Below are 14443 nucleotides of genomic sequence, written 5' to 3'. Positions count from 1 at the left end.
AAAACTAATCGAGTGTTTAGCTGGCTCTTTATCTCCAGTGGCAGTTTGGAGTCTCTGTCCTTAGTGGTTAGTGAGCTGATGGATCCGAGGTCAGACCTGCTTATCACAGCTCATCTCAAATGAGTTTGCATCACTCTGAGCATCACTGAGCACCGCTGTCTTCCTCAACACCAGCAATCAGAGATCCCAAGGGAGCTGTGAAGTTGTGTCAACTTTTAAATTGCTGCCCTTTCTCTTTGGCTTCCTGAGGTAGCCCCCGCAAACTTCCCTACTCCTTTACATTTGTACCTCACACTGCAGTCATCCATTGGTTCATTCCCATAGCCACCTTCTGAGCTAAGTAGAAAACTGACATCATCATTTCTATTTTATAGAGAGAAATCTAAAGAATAAAAAATACCTATGTTTGGCCAGTGATGGAAACTGAGATATTGATCTGAGAGCCGTGTTACGTTTCATTAAGCTAAAATGAGCTCTCTCTGCCTCCTTGTCTTTTCTGTCCTTTTAGCACCTTTCATTGCAGATAATCAGTCCATCCACTGTATTTATGATTTACGCTGTAGGAAGTGAGAAATTTTTACCAGTCTTTCATCAGAAGAAAAAAGCAAGTACACATTTTCTTCTCAAAATCTATGTTGATGATTCTTGGACATTTTTTTTCTACTGTCTGGATTTATAAGTCCTTTACTTTTCTCTTAATCATTTGTCTCTTACCTAGTAAAAACAGATACAATAACTTTTTAACCAACTTCAAATATCAGAATTGCTTCAGTAAGTTCAAAGTACATTTTGAAAACAGTGTGACAGGATATATAGAGAGAGGAATATTTAAGTCCTTACCTCTCAGGAGGTTGTTCTGAGAGCAACACTGTAAATGCAGTAATTTAAGTATTTCCATTCTGTGTGTTGGGGAATTTTTTTGTAACTTTATATGTTGTGGGTTCTTTGAGTGGTAGAGAATGAGAAGATACTGAAATTGGTATTATACAGAAAAGGAAATTTGGCTTTTCTAATTTTGCCTTTGACCTCTAACTCCCCTATTATGCTCCCGGGTGCCACCTGATTCAGTGTCCATCTTACGCAGGCATCCTGAGGAAACAAATAGATACATACTCAGCTGGGTAATCACAGTGGTGACATGTATAGACAGGAATTCATAAATCATGTGCCCTCTGGAACTTATCTAACACAAATTGATCTAGGGAAGCACTATTTTATGGGACCATCAGGGAAGATACTCATTCATTCATTTTTTTATGAGTCAGTTCAATTTAACGAATAACATTACCACTATGTGCTAAGCTGTGGGACAGGAATAAACAAGACCCAGTCTCTGCTTGTAGGGGTTTAATAAGTCATGAAAAAGACAGAGTAAAAATGGTTCACTAGAATGTGACTTGCCCATGATAGAGAAAACGCATATATGATAGGAATTTTGTAGAAGTATACAGCTGTAGGGGAATATAAGTAGCAGGGATGCCTTTCTAAAGATGACCTCTGATACTAATTGTCGAAGAGATTGAAGGTCATATTATAGAGGATGATCCACATAAGAGAAAAAGCTATGAAGGGAAAGAAACTGATGAGTTTGGGATAATTCATGTAATCATAGGTGTCACTCTAGGGATAATTCATGTATGGGGCTTACTCTAGGGAACCAACAGAGAAGCTAGAGATGTACACAAGGACCAGCTGAGATTTTATTTGGAGAACAATGCCAAGATATTGAGAGAAGATTGTAGATATAAGAAACATGATCAGGTGGTGTTTTGGGAGGATTTCTCTTGTGAAACTTTAGGATATATGTTGGAGAGGCATAATTTTTGAAGCAAAGAGACAAGTTAGAACCTGATGTGTTAAAATGAGTGATAGTTGGTAAAGACGTGTCTAGTCTGTTTGTTGCTGCTATAAGAGAGTACAGTCAGCACTCCATGTACTCAGGCTCTGCATCTGTGGATTCAGCAATATTCAGGAGAAAACGTTGCATCTGTACTAAACACGTGAAGACTTTTTTCTTGTCATTACTTCCTAAAAAATACAGTATAAAGACTATTTATATGGCATTTTCTTTGTAGGCATTAGAGATAATGTAAATATGGTTTAAAGTTCACTAGAGTGTGTGCATAAGTTATGTCTAAATACTGTATCACTTTATTTAAGGGATTTGCAGGGAGTACTGGGAATCAAACAGGACCTTGTGCTTGCCTGGCAAGTTCTGTGCCTCTGAGCTGTCTCCCCTACCCTATTTAAGGGATTTGAGCATCCTCAGATTTTGTTTTCCATGGAAGGTCCTTGGAACCAATCCCTGTGTATTCTGAGGAACAACTATAATTCATGATGAGGGAGATTTTATACTATAAAAATTGAATTACAATATACTAGGTAGTTTTAACAAAATATAATATAGGTTGAGTATCCCTGCTCTAATAGGCTTGAGAGTGGAAGTATTTCAGATTCTGAATTTTTTTTAGGTTTTAGAATATTTCATAAACGTAATGAGATGTTCTGGGAATGATACCCAAGTCTTAACATGAAATTCAAGTATGTTTGGTATATACTTTATACAAGCCTCCAGAAGGTAATTTTATGCAATATTTTTAGTGCATTTTAGGTTTGAGATACATAATAATCACATTCATTGTTGGGTAGTCTATCATATCTTGATCACTTTTGATTCTTTCTTAATTTCACGCCTTTAATCTATTTGCCAAAGGGCTGATGGTCTAAACCAGTGATGTTAAACCTATGGCACATGTGCTGCAGCCAGCTATTTATCATTGAAAGTTCTAAAAGGTTTATCATCCATGGACTCTAAACTGTGAATGCCAGAAGTTATAACCCACTAGTATGTTCATAAATAAAGAGTTTGGAAGATACATTCGGTGTTAAGCTGAATCTTTTATAGAATTATTGAAAGAAATCCAGATTGAGTGACCTTGCTAAGAAGTCTGTTTTGTTGAGGTCTGTATCTTTTTTAATTAAATGTAATAACTGTATAAAATTAATAGGGGACAATGTAATATTCCAACACATGTATTCAAGCATGTAGTGATTAAATCAGGGTAACAAGAATTTCCTTCCTTATTTATATTTGGAGCCTTTAAGCTCTCTCTTCCAGACCTTCATAAAATATATATTAGATTATTATGAACTATAGTCACCTTACTGTGCTGTGGAACATTGGAACTTATTCCTTCTATCCGGCTATGCTTTGGTACCTGCTTATTTAACCTCTGTCTCTCCCTGCTGCCCTAATCCATAATGTCCAACATCTAGTAAATGCTATTCTACATTAAGATTGAATTTTTTAGTTTTCACATATGAAAGTAAACACATGGTACTTGTCTTTCTGTTCCTGGCTGATTTCACTTAAGCTAATCATCTCCAGTTCTATCTATTTTGCTGCAAATAAGATTTCATTCTTTATGGCTAGATAATACTCCATTGTGTATGTACACTATGTTCTCTTTATCTGTTCAGCTAGCATAAAGGTTTTCCAAAGAATAAAAACCGATCTTCCATATGATCCAGCTATGCCATTCCTGGGTAAATAACTGAAGGAAATGAAATTAGCACATCAAAAAGCCAACTTCATACCCATGTTTATTGCAGTAATAGTCACAGTAGCTAAGATATGAGAACAACCTAGGTGCTTGTCAAAGTCTATATCTTTAACCAGGAACTTATTTAGAAAATAGTAGAGAAGCCCATGGCACAATTTTCTGAAAAATTAGAAACAAAAATGGTTCTGTGGAACATTTTCTGAAAGGAAGACTGCATCTACTTTGGAAGGGAATCTTGGAATGTGTTTTGGAGAATAAGAGAAACTTTTAATTGATTAAATACTCAGTAAATGTAAAAAGACAAAACACTAGAGATCATATAGCTAAAATAATAAAGAAAACGGAGAAGCAGTTTACTTGTTTCCAAATAAATATTACTGTGCATAAGATTTTCCCACCACTCATCCTCAGCCTATAGAAAGTATTCCATAATTTAAATGTTTGACTTTTTCCCCAGTTTTGATGTCAGTTAGAATGTGGAGGGCAGTGGACACTTGCTTGCTCATGACTAAGTCTTTTGCTTATAAACACCTTTTCTTTCTTGTTTTTCAGCAGCAGAACCCTTTCTTCTAGCAGAATTGCTCTGCTAAATCTTAATCGGATAACAAAAGTAGAACTTCTCTCAATAAGCTGGGGAAAGGAAAGACAGGCATGGAGGTGGAAAGGTCAGGAAGTCTGCAGAGCCCCTTCTGAAAGCCCTTGCCTTGGAGCTTATAACATTCCGTAGAAAGGAGAATCCAAGGTTTCTGGGTGACACTTTATCCCGCTCCTTTGCCCTCCAAATGTGAGTAGAAAGTTGTATTCACTCATCAAGGCTCAGTCAGGAGCACAGAAACCAGTTTAGATATTTCCAACGAGAGTTTAATACAAGGAAATAGAAGTTTTAAAAATCATTTAAAGTCTTAGAAAACAGTTGGAGAGAAGCAGAAAGCAAGAAAAGTAGCTGGTGACTCTCAGGAAAGTCAGGAAATGGAACCCCATGGGTTCATCTACCTGCAGCGAAGAAGCAGCTGTTTGCAGAAGCTCTCATGGAAGCTTCCACAAGCCTCTTATTTGCCAGCTGCCTGAGTATCTTTCTGCCACTGCATGAGAATACTTTCTCCTTCCTGTGCATCTTTTGGGGGCGCAGTTCTGTAGCACAATGCAAAGCCCAAGCCCGACAGGCAGGAGGTTAGAAAATGTTCCTCTGCTTCCAGAAAAGCAGCTGGGGAGGATGCTGTGATGACAACAGACAAGGACACAAGGCTGTTTTCCCTTCACTTTCTACCGTTAATTTAGTCTAGGGTAGTGTGAAGGGTAATGTATTTTAAGAAAGCAAATAAAATAACAAGAGCCCTACAGTAGTAAATAGGAAAAGCATCTTTCCCAAATAATACTGACTCAGCTGTTTTAAACCTTAATAGAACACCTGATTTATCGGTGTCTTTATGTGCATGTTAAAATAATTTATACCCAATACCTGTCTCTTTTGGTGACAATTTCTATTATTTCACAGCAAAACTGCATAGAGCCAGTAATGGCTGTTTAAATTCATAATCATTACTCCTTATCTAAACCATATGGAATCACACCCATGTGTATTCTTTTTCCCCTCTTCTCATCATGCCTTTGGCAGAAGAGAAGTAAGCTGTGGTCATAAAATAAATGCTGATTCAGAGTACAAATATAAGCATGACCTTTCAGGTCATGGTTGTATAAGGCAGATCTAATCTCTTCAACACATGAACAGTTTCAAAGCTTTATTGAATAATATTTTGAATTCCTAAAATAACTCCTAGGTTCACTTTGCTAAAGCAGTAAGATCCACAGGCATTCTTTCATTGGTAAAGGAGTGATCATGAGGGTCATTCTCTTCCAGATAATGTAAGAAAGTATTGTCTCCTCCTGAACTGCTTCTAAACATCATTTCTTGCTTTCCCCCAAACTACCGTGACCACATGCCTGTCTGAAGTACCATCTCTACAGTTCTGGAGAAAATCATTCTTCCCTTTTATAGATGATAAGATAAAATTCAAATCTGCTACTCTTAATCTTTTTTTCCTCCTGCATATCTTCACTGGTTTGTACATTGCTTGTGTTTTGTGATGCCTTGAGTTCAAAATGTCATATTTTGTAAAACACAAATGTCTTAGTGTGTCTATACATATATCATTTCATTTTTGACCATTAGTCATGAAAACAAGGTTTTTGGTAGGGGGATGAGTCTAGGAATTTCACTGGTCCCTGGTTCTTACCAGGAGGTTGAGAAATAATAATTTAGATTTACTGAGCCTTTATTATGTGTTTATATTGTCCTAACATTGACCCTTTGAGGCTAAAAATATTGTCTCTCTGATTGACAAGTTTAATAACTTGCCTAACATATTATTCACTTAGTAAGTGGTTGAATCAGAATTTATCCACAGCTTTTGGGGCTGTTCCAAAAGAAATGGTAATCAATTAAAAATGTAGATAGGAAAATTTCATTCATACTTAATATGAGAGTAGTCATATTCTTTTACTTAGAAAAAGTTATTTAGATTTTCAGGCAATATCCTGAAATCATGTAATCAGCTGATGGACAAATGATCTCTTCTTGAAGGTTATAGGGATAGATTAGTAATGTTTTGCTTTTTAGGAAAGTTTCTTCTGGAAGTATCTATATGGACTATTAATTATCCCATGGATTATATGGAAAACTAGAATGAATGTGTGAATAGTATTCAGGTGTTACTAATGCATAAAGACAAAAATATGGTCATATATTATTAAACTTCACAAGGCATTAGTCAATATGTGTATAGTACCAGCACATCAATTTAGCCTACATAGGGAATATCTGACCCAAGAGAGAATAAAGTGGAAATATTTAACTGTTATCTTTACCACATACTGAAGAAGTGACCACACTTATATTCACAGAGGAGAAATTGTTTTAAAGAGATTTATACCTGCAAATTCTGTACTGTGTGTCAGCAAGTTAATTCTCTCTGTATTTCTTATTTCCAGCATGCTTCAAAGGAGCCCATACCAACCACATAGCTAGTCACAATGCTTTTCCATGCCTGCTGGCAGGGCCAGCTCTGTCTCCAGACAAATCAGTTGTATGTTGCTGTCCACACAGCAATAGGAACAGGGTTGCCAAGCGTCTAGGTTTCTGCTTATTTTCCTCTGTAGTAAGAGCTACTCTCAGGTTTTGTCATTAGATATGTAAAGCAAACCCAGTGCACCAGTGTCTACATAAGTACAGAGACTGGCTTTTGTTAGATAGTCACTTAACACATCTTTATTGAATAAAGAATAATAGTAGGAGTAGTAGGAGTAGTAGTTGCCTTGTAGCAACCATTTGTATGTCAAATGTTCTTCTATTCCTTGGTAGATTTTCACATTTAATCATCAGAATTCTGTGAGTTAGGTATGATGATCTTTCTCTTACAGACAGAGAATCCATTATAGAAACACACAGGAGAAAGTCAGATTTTTGATCTTAAGTCTCTCTGCCTCCAAAGGTACCTTCCCGATTACTATAAGTGACACTTTCTGGTCCCAGAAACCCACAGGTACGTTGAGATACAAAGATAAAAGTAAGGTTATACAGAGTAATGATTATTTCTCACTTCAAGCCAAAATTTATGGGTGATGCAACTGCCTGAAAAAGAAATTTCATGAAAAAAAGGCAAGTGGGAAAAGGTAAATCGAAGCAGGATTCCACCTAACACTTTCAGTGCACTCCTTTAGTTCTGTCCCCATGTGTGGGCACTTTCTTGCTGTGTCATATTGGAATCCATGCTTTACTGCTGTTTGTTTCAGTTTTACCCTTTGTAAGTGAACCTAGTGATTCTAATTTACTCAGTGAATAAGCCATCTCCTAAGGCTCTTTGGAAAGTTTACAAGTTCTATAAAGCTAGTAGGATCCTGTTTGAACACAGAGACAAATGTTCTTTCTCTTCTCTGTAATATTTTTGCCTCAAAAATTATCTTATTACCTAAATCCATGTCACTTATTCACCTAAAATATCTGGTTTAGTATTTGTTAATACTTTAAGATGTCCTTTGATGTAGGGTTTTGCAGAAATACAAAAGGCTCACAAAATCCATGGAAATCTAATATAACTCCACAATAGCGCTTTTCAAGAAAAAAGACTGGAGATATTCATTAGCTTTTCCCCCTCATTTCTCTTTCATATCTACCAGGAGCTGAATTGGCCACACCACCTGCCTTTTTAGTAGATGATGAGGTTCTTACAAAGCCTCCGGGAGGATTATTTGAAATAAAGGGAAAAAAATCAATCTTAATGTTTCTCCCCAGGACTGAAAGAGACAGGGGTCTGCATAATCAATCACAAGGTATAAAGATCATGTGTCTGTGCTGGGTGCAAGTGTGTAGATAGGATACTAAAGCTAAATGCACAGAGGACCGGGTTATACTTGTTACCATCAAGCACTGTTTCCTGAGTAACTGGATGAGACTGTCTCTACACAGAGCTGTGCACTGTTGATGCAAAATTGGGTTCTTATCCCATGGTAGCCTAAGGGAACAAATATCCATTTTTAACTTACCTCTTATTTTTTGTATTGCTCTTCAGAATGGGCCTTACATGAGCCTTCTTGTTCTTTCTATACAGATAAATATTTGGAGTAATTCTTTAGTTTCCAATGCTCATACAGTTTCTTAGCCTAAAAAAACATAATGTTCTAGGCTAATAATCTGGAAGATATTAGGCTAAAAGCATTATGGAGATATAATTTTTTAAATGGGTATAAAATGCTTTGATTTGTCCTTAACTTGAAGGTTAAATTCAGCAAGCATTATCAGCACTCTGCTGAGTATAAGCAGGACCAACTATATACGATTAAGAGATGCCAGAAAGAATAAGTTGATGTGTTTGTCCCCACAGATCTCAGTCTACTAGAGATGCTATGAGTAAATACAATGCAAAATGAAAGCTACTAAGTCCATAGGAGAGTGACTAGAATTTCAAGGATAGCTCTAAATGTACACAGTGCTAGGTACCACATTTCCCATTTTGGTCCACACCACAACTCTCTGAGGAAAGCAAGGCTTAGAGCTGTTAAAGAAATTTGTTCTGGAATTCATAACAAGTAAAAGGATAAATTATATTCCGGGAAGCAGCAGGAAAAGAGTTAAAAATTAAACACCACCCTTAAAATTAAGTGCAAGTACTTCACAATGGTTTAGTCCTTTCGGAGGTAAGGACAGTCTTATAGTAGTGTAGTTTCAAATAAAAATTATTGAACATTTCAGACATTAAGCTGCACAGTGAGTGAGAGAGGCACAGTCTTTCTTCCCCCAAGAGTTACTATCTGTACTTAGGAAAATATGTGACATTTCAAAAGAAAAATTCTATGGAATTCTTAGAAGTTGTGTTGTCCATCATCTCTTGAATGGAAAGAAGAAGAGGTTTAACACACGATCATTTAACAGAAAAGAAAGTAGATCTCCCGCTCCTACACTCACATACAAAATGTTTCCCCCATAAGGGCTGGGGATTTAGCTCAGTGGCACAGCACCTGCCTGGCAAGTACAAGGTTGTGAGTTCGATTCCTGGTACCGGAAAAAAGAAAAAAAAAGTTTCCTCCATATTCACAAAGCACATGTTTTTAACTGAAATATATTGTCACTTAAGTGACTAGGGCTTAGAAAAGTGCTACTAATTTCTATCAGTTCATTGAAAGGAACAGTTAGTGTTTATATTGTTTGATCAATTTTGCATGCCTATATCTTGTAATGTGAGCAACTACTTTGAAGACAAGAATATGCAATATAATAACCAATGTTAATTTCTTGTCACCTTGTTTTGAAATTCCATATCATTTTCATTGGGTTTTTTGCTATCTATAAAATAAAAAAGTAGAAAAATAAATAGACATGCCATGTTTGTGGAAAACTCTGAAAAATGAAAAAGCAAATATAAATAACGTACCTCCACCTTACCCTCCGGTTTCCAGACCCTTATGTCTTTTTTTACTTTCTGATAACAAATTTCTTTCACGACTCCCACCAGAATTTTTTAAGTCTCTTCTATTTGCCCTTCATCACCTGTAAAAGTGGACAAAAGAGAGCTCCCATTCATGGAAACAGTGAAAAGTCTGGGAGTTCTTATTGCACAATGATTTAGATATAAAAGGATTCATTGGTTTGCAGCTCTATTTTATACAGCAGGCTATATTTCTAGGACAAAATAGGTGGTGGGGCAAGGTCTAATTTAAATGTTGGATATGTCCCCATCCTTTGAAATCAGAATTCCACTGAACAATGTCAGTTTATATGTTGTTTTTCAAAATCAATTGCCTTACCTAGTTCAAAGTCAGTTACTAGTTATTATTTGGGAATAGAAGAACTACTGCCTTTGAAATAGGATATAAAATAATAAAGTTTCCAAACAAATTTTTTTATGTAGAAGCATAGCAAAAGAACTCCAAACTAGGTTGTAGATGATTTGGGAAATGAAAAAGACCGAGTAAACAAGTGAATTGGCATAGTGACACAAACTGAGATCTGTTGCAGAAAAGTAGCTAAGTATTAGAAAGTGTGTCTCAGGAAAGAGCATCAGAAAGAGTTACTAAGAAACTTTACAGCAACTAAGGAGGAAAAGACATCTTTATCCTAAGAAAATTCAAATTAGATGTTAATAAAATAGGAGATACTTTATCTAGTGAAGGTCACATACCCATTCCAGAAGCCACTAGGCTTCATAAATAGATAAACAATATATTAACAAACACTTAATCAAGTGCCTGAACTGTATTGAGCACTAGGGTCAGGATGAGAGATTAGCTTGTGTAGTTTGCAAATAATTCAAGGGAAAGAATTAAGAAGTAGGAATGGTAGCACAAAGCAATTACAAACACTGAGGATAAAATTAGCTGTCATTAAAGTTCCAACTTGGAGCTGTGGTACTGTATCTGACACTGACTTGCTGGTAGGATATCCTATAGGCATTTAGGTAGAGGAAAAAGAGTTGTAGCCAGTAAGGCGTAACACTGGGTTACAACAACCCATCCCATACTCTTCTACTGTAAATTTATACTTTAGCATAGTAGTAGCCAGCTGTGCATCTTAGCAGCTGCACTTGGGGGACAGAGTAAGCAATCTCTGTGTTTACCCACTTGGTATGACAAACAGCAAGATGTGTACATGTGTGCAAAAATGTCAAACTGGGATTTTTATGCACATAATGCCTCATGTAACAGGTTTTGCATATGTTTACCTGAGTATCACAGGGAGTAAAACACATCCACACCACTCTTCCGTTATGAAAACATGTATTGTACCATAATGGGATGTGGGTGTGAGTCACAGTAGCTATACCTGAATAAAGCAAAAACCCATCTGTGCATTCATCCACTTGGCAGATAAATGGTAAGGTTTGTACAGGAGCTCCAAAGCAGCAACTGGTTAAGTCCTACCCATGAAATGCTCACTGCTAAATTTCTGTGCATTTAAGATTTGTTTTATAAAAAGTTCTCTTTTGATTTTTCTGGTAGAAGTAGCCCAATTCAATATGGCACATGAAAAACTAGATTTTCAAGTTTTAGAGAAGGTCAAAAGTGAATCATCAAATTACTCATGCATGGATGATGAAGATGATAATGACTTTGATGTTGGTCATGTGAGCCAAAGTTCTTGTGACAGTGAGCCAGAATTAATTGATACAGATACAGAGAATGCAGACCTCCTTGATTCAGATGACAAAGAAAACAGCAATGTGAGTACATATTTGACTATTCCAAATGGTACAAAATGGTCACACCACCAAATGGAACTACGTCTGAAAATATGGTGAGAATCCCGGCAGGGATGAAACCTATTGAACCGAAGGTCAGTACTGCCTTTCAGTCTTGGAAGTTGTGTGTCACAGATGAAATGCTAGAAGATGTTGTGAAATACACAAATGCTGAAATGCAGAGACAACATTCTGTATGCACCAATAGCCATACTCCAAAATGTATTTATTATGTTACATCACTAGATGAACTGAAAGCATTCATAGGTCTGCAACACTTGGCAGGGCTTTTTCATGGTAATCACAGAAATGTAAAAGTGTTATGGAAGAGCAATAGATGTGGGCTTAAGGTCTGTAGAATATCAATGACGTTGAGGAGATTTGGTTTCCTTGAAAATTGCTTGAGGTTTGATGACAAAACAACCGGCCAAATAAGAAAAAGAACTGATAATCTGGCTGCTAGCTGGTCATTGTTTGAGAGATTTGTTGGTAATTCTCAAACAACTTACACACCCTCTGAAACATGACTATTGATGAACATCTTGCAGCGTTTCATGGTCACTGTAGCCTCAGGCGGTTTATGCAAAGAAAAAAAAAATACTTCAAAATATGGCATAAGCATCCTATTCCTCCCTGTGTGGGTGGCCTACAGTTGAGAGATCCCAATGTGACAGCAGCTGATACCAAGATGTCTTCAGGAAATGCCAAAATCAGGCACCCTGCCCCCAACTTTAAAGGCACAGCTGTTGTTCCAGATGGTCAATTTAAAGATACCAGCCTGTCTGACTACAAAGAAAGAAATACTGTGTTCTTCTTTTACCCTCTTAACCTTTGTGTGCCCATTGCTTTTAGTGACAGGACAGAATAATTTAAGAAACTTAACTGCCAAGTGATTGGTGCTTCTATGGATTCTCACTTCTGTCACCAGGCATGGCTCACACCCATGAAACAAGGAAGATTGAGGCTTATGAACATTCCTTAGTGTCAGATCTCAAGCACAGCATTTCTCAGGATTATGGGATTTTAAGGGCTAATGAAGGCATCTCATTCAGGGGCCTCTTTATCGTTGCTGATAAGGATATCCTTTGGCAGATCACAGTAAACAAACTTCCTGTTGGCTGCTCTGTGGATGAGACTCTGATTCTCATTTATACCTTCCAGTTCACTGACAGACATGGAGAAGTGTGCCCTGCTGGGTGGAAGCTGGCCAGAAATACTACAAAGCCGGATGTCCAGAACAGCAAATAGTATTTCTCCAAGCAGAAGTGAACATTGGGCCATGAAAACAAAAGCTCTTTTGCATTTTTTTTTTCATGCTTTAACTACAAGATGTGTTATGGGGCAATACATGCCTTTCTACATGAGTGAGGAAACCATCTTTTCTTCTGCTGGTAGTTATGGCCTGAGCTCCATACATTGTGGGGTAGACCATCAGATAATGTATGATATACCAGTAGCAGGGCCAAGCCCATTCATTGAAGTTTTGTAGCATCCATTAAACTTAAACTGAGACCTTGAAAAAAAATATGGCATAAAAATTTATGCCCATAGAGATGCAAAGATTTATTAAGCTTTCAATGTAGAAATTTATCCTGGAACTCAGCCACCAGGTCCTTATTCATATAGTAATAAAGCGAATGCTGTTATGAACAAAGTTGTTAGCCCCATCTCCCAAATTAATTAGAATGTAATATTTGACAGTTTACTGGTTTCCAGTTTAAATTAAATCTGCACAAGTTGACCAGCGTCAGAACTGTACACAGGAACAAAGCAGGAATTCCAAATGAAATTTTGCAATTTCAAAACAGAATTGTATAGTACAGTCTTTGGATTTCAGAAAGATGTAATATTGGGCTCGTATATAGTAAAGAAAAACAGACTGGTACTGCTAATGTCAACACTGCACCGTGATGGGAATATTAATAGGGAAATGTCAACAAAACAGAAGCCTGAGATGGTAACTTTCTACAACAAAACCAAAGGCGGAGTAAATGTTGTGGATGAGTCGTGCAACAGCTATGATGTCACTGGAAACACAAAGCATTGGTCAATGGTTGTGTTTTACTCCATCTTAAACATGTATGGCATAAATAGTCTGATAGTTTACAAAGAAAATAACAAGTGCAAAATACTGTGGAGAAATTTTCTTAAAAGGACTGGGACTGGAACTCATAAGACAGCATTTATAGCAGAAGACAAAATGTTTCTGCCCAGCAAACTACACAGAGAAATTGTGGAGCACACTTATGAGCTGACAGTTGAATAGGCAGGTACAGCATCACAAAGACCTACTACAACAAGAAAACCACAAAGATGTCATCTGGGCTATACAAGAAAGGACAGGAAAACAAAACATTCATGCTATCATTGTACGCAATACTTGCGTATGGAGCATACAATTTTCATGTGTGAAGACTGCCTTGGGTATGACAGTTGAAGCAAAGATTATTTCTGTGGTAGAATTTTGTTTGTATTTACATTGTAGTCCACATAGGTCTTGGTTTTTGATGTTATCTTTTAGGTCTTGTAAGCAAGTACACAGCTGATGTGAAAATGTTCATTTTTATTCTAAATGCATAATGCATATCAATAATTTATATTTTATGTAAGATATTTTATGTTCCTGTTAATTACACATTGTATACTGTAATAAGAGCCTCCTGAGAAAACATCAACACCACTGAATTGTCAGAAGTATGTCCTACAAAAAGCCCAGGAAAGCAAAGCACATGTGCTGTCAGTGTAAGCAATATGTATATGTGGAACATGCTGTTGTCATGTGTGAAGACTGTCTTAGGTATGATAATTGATTTAAAGATTTTTTTATAGAGTTCTATTGGTATTTTCCTTGTCATTCATATAGGAATTTATTTTTGTTGTTATTTTTTAGACTTTGTGCACCAAAAAAGTCAATGTTGAAAATTTTGATGCTTTTTTTATAAACTCATTAAATACTAAAAATTTAATACTTTTTTTGATATTTTTCCTAAGTACTCATTGTTTAATATAATAAAACTCATGAAATTAAAATTAATAATTGATCAACAGGAATATTCTAAAGAGGGCTGGGGATTTAGCTCAGCGGCAAAAGCGCCTGCCTGGCAAGCGCAAGGTTGTGAGTTCGGTTCCCAGTACTGGAGAAAAAACAAAAAA

General features: G+C 36.6%; 1 protein-coding gene and 1 pseudogene across 1 annotated transcript in view; both read left to right on the top strand.

Moving 5' to 3' along the window:
* The window catches only part of Exoc4 (exocyst complex component 4), a 734966-nt gene that overhangs the window by 649716 nt on the left and 70807 nt on the right, over window positions 1–14443 (top strand). The gene's annotated exons all lie outside the window — the stretch shown is intronic.
* LOC102005573 lies at window positions 11923–12559 on the top strand (annotated as a pseudogene).

This window comes from Chinchilla lanigera, unplaced genomic scaffold (assembly GCF_000276665.1).
Source record: "Chinchilla lanigera isolate Chin_1 unplaced genomic scaffold, ChiLan1.0 scaffold00009, whole genome shotgun sequence".
NCBI lineage: Eukaryota > Metazoa > Chordata > Mammalia > Rodentia > Chinchillidae > Chinchilla > Chinchilla lanigera.
The sequence above is the reverse complement of the archived record's forward strand: the minus strand, read 5'-3'. Positions and strand labels throughout refer to the sequence as shown.